The sequence below is a fragment of the Bison bison genome, unplaced genomic scaffold, assembly GCF_000754665.1.
Source record: "Bison bison bison isolate TAMUID 2011002044 unplaced genomic scaffold, Bison_UMD1.0 scf7180017864105, whole genome shotgun sequence".
Lineage (NCBI taxonomy): Eukaryota > Metazoa > Chordata > Mammalia > Artiodactyla > Bovidae > Bison > Bison bison.
The window spans coordinates 8,359,609-8,365,578 of record NW_011494677.1 but is presented as its reverse complement, the minus strand read 5'-3'; positions in this window follow the sequence as shown (position 1 = coordinate 8,365,578).

Here is a 5,970-nt window from a genome sequence, read left to right as displayed (position 1 = left end):
CGGGTAGCTCTTGGCCTGCCATTTATAATGGGAAGGTACTGAGAAATACTGCACTTAGGGTACCTCTCTGTCATTCTGCCTGACACTCCTCTTTCCATAGTCAGGAAGGAGAAGAATGCCAACATTTCATGTCTAGAAAAGATTTCATTCAGAAGAGCAGGTGCCGTGTTCTGGCCATGCATGGAAAGAAAAACTTCAGGGTCGGACGTCAGAACACATGTTCCAAGTCCTCCCTTGACTGGCTGAGAGAGCTGGGTATGATCTCACAGACAGATACATAGATAGGCAGATGTATACGCACATATAAAGCTATAGATAGACAGACCCAACTGGCTTACTTCATAGGGTGGTCATAAAAACCATATAAGACATCATTTGTGTAAACAATCTAAAAACTTCAAAGTCCAACAAACATGGATTTTCAGATGCCCAAAATATACCCCCAGGGAGTAAAGGCATATGCAGTCACCATGACATCAGTGTCATAGAAAGTACATTTACAGCAGAGCTATTTGGTGTCAACTTCCAACAGAACAAGGCGTTAGCTGCTCTATGCCTCCTTCTCTGCCACAGTCCAAGGTCACAGTTTTACAAAAATCCTAGACCCTTCGAAGTACTCATCTGAAAATTTCAGGATTATTCCATGAAGAAGTCACAATTTACCTTGCAGGGAGATAAAGGATTTAAATGTAAAATGACAGCTGCTGCTGCTGCTGCTGCTAAGTCACTTCAGTCGTGTCCAACTCTGTGCAACCCCATAGACGGCAGCCCACCAGGCTCCCCCGTCCCTGGGATTCTCCAGGCAAGAACACTGGAGTGGGTTGCCATTTCCTTCTCCAGTGCATGAAAGTGAAAAGTGAAAGTGAAGGCGCTCAGTTATGTCCGACTCTTAGCGACCCCAAGGACTGCAGCCTAACAGGCTCCTCCGTCCACGCACCATTAACAAATAAATATCAATAACAAGTGGATAAAAGTATATTAGAGATATTCTCACTCAGAGTAAATAGACTGAAAAATAATACTTACTCAAGAAAATATGTTTGCTGCTCTAGGTAATAATTTTTCAGCACTCTCAGAGATTAATTCTTTCAAGCCAACTGATGCTCAAAAATAGAATGGAAAGGTTTTTCTATGTGATCAGTTGATTTTTCACAAAAGTGTCAAGACCATTCAATGGGGAAAGGTCAGCCTTTTCAACAAGTAGTGCTAGGAAAACTGGATATCCGCATGTAAAGAATGAATTGGAGTTCTTATACACAAAAATTAATTCAAAATGGAACAAAGAACGAAAACAACAAAACTCTTAGAAGCAAAACATGGGGTAAAGTTTTCATAACACTGCATTTGGCAGCGATTTATTGGATATGATACTAGAAGCACAGGCAGCAAAAGAAAAAAACAGATGAATTTGACTTCATCAAAATTAAAAACTTGTGTGTGTCACTATCAAGAGAGTGAAAAGGAAATCCACAGAATGAGGAAAAATATTGCAAATCGTATATCAGGTAAGGAATTAATAGTCAAAATATATAAAGAATTCCTACAGCTCAAAAACAAACAAACAAAACCAATTTAAAATGAACAAAGGACTTAACTAGACATTTCTTTAAAAAGGTATACAAATGGCCAATGAAAAGTACAGTAAATGATGCTCAACATCACCAACCAGGGAAATGCAATTCAAAACCACAATAAGATACCACTTCACACCCATCAGGATGGCTATTATAAAAACAAAACAAAATGAACACTGTAATTCAACTGTACATCAATAACAGATTTAACAAAGTAACTTACTGAAATAAAATGGTGCATAAAGGAGCATAAAATGGTGTAACTACTATGGAAAATGCTTTGGTTGTTACTCAAAAAATTAAACACAGAATTACTACATGACCCAGCAATTCCACTTGCAGGTATGTACCCAAAAGAATTGAAAGAAGGGGCTCAAACAGACACTAATCCTGAAGGCAGCATTATTTATAGCAGCCAAAAGGTGGAAACCACCCAAATGTCCATCAACAGAAAAATGGATAAACAAAATGTCATATACACAATGGGATTTACTCAGCCTTAAAAAGGAATGACATTGTGACACATGCTACCACATGGGTGAACATTGACGACATTAAGTTAAATGTCAGATACAAAAGGACAAATATTAGGTAAATCCACTTATATGAGAGCCTAAGACGGGCAAATTCAAATAGACAGAAAGTAGAATAGAGATTACCAGTGTCTGGTGGGAGGAGGGAATGGGAAGTTACTGTTTCTGGATGCAGAGTTTGTTTGGGATGAGGAAAAGTTCTGGAGATGGATATTGGTGAAGGTGATATTAATACCACCAAATCGTACATTTAAAAATGTCTAAAACTGTAAATTTCACATTATGTATATTTTACCACAAAAACAATGGAACATCATGGGGAATTGTTCTTCAGTCATTTTTTGTAGATAGTGGGTATATTCTATTTACTTCAGGGTCTGAAAACCCAGGAGAAGGTAAAATTGTTGGAAAAGAGCCAGCGCCTGAATGTCCCTGTGCCTCCTGCAGCCCACGCTCACACTCAGCAATCTAAGGTTCTCAGCAATCAGTCAACCTTCTTCTTTCTTCCTTTCAAATACTTTTCACGATGGCAAACAAGATTTCAAGCCACAGCACCCTCAGGTACCCGGATGAACAGGATGTCACCTCAGCCTGCAGCCACAGCCCAGACCTGCACATCAAGTCACAAAGCAGAGGACGGCGGCACCGCATTGACTCAAGGCTTGGAATCTGCAGCCTGTTCAGCTAAAGGACACGCTTTTGGAGTTGGGGAGGGGCAGTAGACAGCTCAGGGAGAACAGCAGGAACGTGAACGCTAAGAACTCCCACAGTGGCCATTTCTCTTCGCCTCGCTCCCAAGAGAGATCTAAAATAATGCACAGGTTCAAATAGGGCAGATTAGGAAAGGTAGAACTGGGGAGGTTAAGAGAGAGGGCTTCGAGGTCAAAGAGTCTGGTCTCAAATCCTCCATCTACCACTCTGTGAGACCACATCAAACTGACTCACCTCACTGCACATTTCTTTCTCTATAGGGACAAAGAATATCCTACTATAGAACCTAACTTACTGGATTGCGGTGAAGATTTTGAAGTGTTAATTGATGTCAGCTATTATTATCAGAGATGGAGAAGGCAATGGCACCCCACTCCAGTACTCTTGCCTGGAAAATCCCATGGATGGAGGAGCCTAGTAGGCTGCAGTCCATGGGGTCACTAAGAGTCGGACACGACTGAGCAACTTCACTTTCACTTTTCACTTTCATGCATTGGAGAAGGAAATGGCAACCCACTCCAGTGTTCCTGCCTGGAGAATCCCAGGGATGGGGGAGCCTGGTGGGCTGCCGTCTATGGGGTCACACAGAGTCGGACACGACTGAAGCGACTTAGCAGCAGTAGCAGCAGTATTATTATCAGAGAACACAATAAAAAGTCAAATCTAGAACTAAGAGTCACAGTAATGAGCAAACAGAAGAAAAGATTGCTTTGGGGGTATACTGTGTACATATAAGGGTATATTGTGTCTATGTATGTGTGTTAGTCGCTCAGTCATATCTGACTCTTCGCAATCCCATGGACTATAGCCCGCCAGGCTCCTCTGTCCATGGAATTCTCCAGACAAGAATACCAGAGTGGGTTGCCATGCCCTTCTCCAGGGGATCTTCCCAACTCAGGAATCAAACCTGGGTCCTCCACACTGCAAGCAGATTTTTTACCATTTGAGCTACCTGGGAAGCCCTGTGTCTATGTATACGGTTTGTGTATAACATCAGGGTCATGTGAATATTAGCCTGAAACCCTCTGCCAAGCTGCTCCCTAACTTCTACCTGTAATATCCTTCCAAGAACAAAGTTTCTTGGCAGGCAGAAAAGGTCAATGACTTTAAAATCAGAATCAGTGGAGTGGGCTTTTTTCTTGAGTTTCCCTACATGGTGGAAACAATGCCACATCCAAGCTAGCTGGGCTCAAGTTACAGGAGCTGGAGCTGGCCAGCTCCTCCTAGCTATTCTCTGTCTTCTCCCAGGATGTGGCGGGGACCACATGCCACGTTGATTCAAGCTTCACTGGACTCTTCCTTCATGTTTCTATGACATTGAGATAAATTATGTTGTTTTTTTTTTCCTGGGTGGGCAGAATCAGGTTTATGCCCCTTTTCCAGAAGTCTCCTCCTTGTTAGGGTACCGCCCAACTTCTTCTAAAGAAGGGGCATGTATCCCTCTGTTTCCCTGATCACAGCAACTGAAATTTCATACAATAACTAAAGTCTCATCAAATGCTGGCAAAGAGGCTAGAGGTTCCTTAGTAATACTGGACAATCTAGTGTTACTTGGGGATTCCCTAGTGGCTCAGATGGTAAAGAATCTGCCTGCAATGCCAGAGACCTGGGCTTGATCCCTGGGTCAGGAAGATCCCCTGGAGAAGGAAATGGCAACGCACCCAGTATTCTTGCCTGGAGAATTGTATGGGCAGAGGAGCCTGGTGGGCTACAGTCTGTGGGGTCACAAAGAGTCGCACACGACTGATCGATTAACACTTAGGGTTACTTAAGGGTCAGGAAGTCTATGGTCCAAAAAAAGTAATTAGGAACCATTAATATTCTTTAGAATCATATGGAGAAAAGATAAGGAAAAATAAAGAGAAGAGAGGTATAAAGAAGGCATATGTTTCATGGTAACAGAGGAATCTACAAAGTCACACTATCTCATACACATATGTGATCAATCGTGTCTGATTCTTTGCAAACCCATGGACTGTAGCCCACTAGGCTCCTCTGTCCATGGAATTCTCCAGGCAAGAATACTGGAGTGGATTGTCATTTCCTTCTCCAGGGGATCCTCCTGACCCAGGAACTGAACACACGTCTCTCGTATCTCCTGCACTGGCAGGCGATTCTTTACTACTGCACCACCTGAGAAGCCCTATCTAGTAGAATACCATTTATCACCATCCAAAGGAAAGGAAGAGATCCAAGCCTAGATGCTAACAGTTGTACCAGCAATAAATTCTCATCCTCCAACACAGGCGCACAGCTCCCATTCTCCATGGCAGAACAACAGCCATAGAAGATATAAGGCAGGGCTCCATTCCAGACTCACAGCTACAAGATGATGATTCTCACCATCTGTGATCATGACCATGACAGACCCAAGAGACTGGACAGCTTCATGACAAGCTTCTGCTTTCAGAGAAAGGCATCAGTCTGAGGGACATAATGCTGCAACCCATAAAGAACTAAGTGTTATAGCCTTGCTGTGCCTCATTGAACTCAATGATCCTTTTTTTTTTTTTCTTTGTAATTAACAAGAGCTATCTTTATTTAGGCTTCCTTTCATTTCCCCATGGTGTCTGTCGAGGGATCTGGTGGGGAGGGGAGAGAAGATGGCTGTGGGGAAGGCATTAAGCAGAGGAGGGCATGCTATCTGAGGATTCAGTGCTATACAAGAAAAATACAGGAGAGAGAAAATTGTTTCTTCCTAAATTTTTCCATTTGCTTACCCTTCCTATCACATAGACTCCCAAGAGTTAGAACCTTAGTTTCAAAATCTTCCCAGCAGATAGCTCATCTTCAATTGATGAACATGGCCCAGTTTAGTTGCTCAGTCATGTCCGACTCTTTGCGACCCCATGAATCGCAGCACGCCAGGCCTCCCTGTCCATCACCTACTCATGTCCATCGAGTTGGTGATGCCATCCAGCCATCTCATCCTCTGTCGTCCCCTTCTCCTCCTGCCCCCAATCCCTCCCAGCATCAGAGTCTTTTCCAATGAGTCAACTCTTCGCATGAAGTGGCCAAAGTTATGGAGTTTCATCTTCAGCATCAGTCCTTCCAATGAACACCTAGGACTGATCTCCTTTAGGATGGACTGGTTGGATCTCCTTGCAGTCCAAGGGACTCTCAAGAGTCTTCTCCAACACCACAGTTCAAAA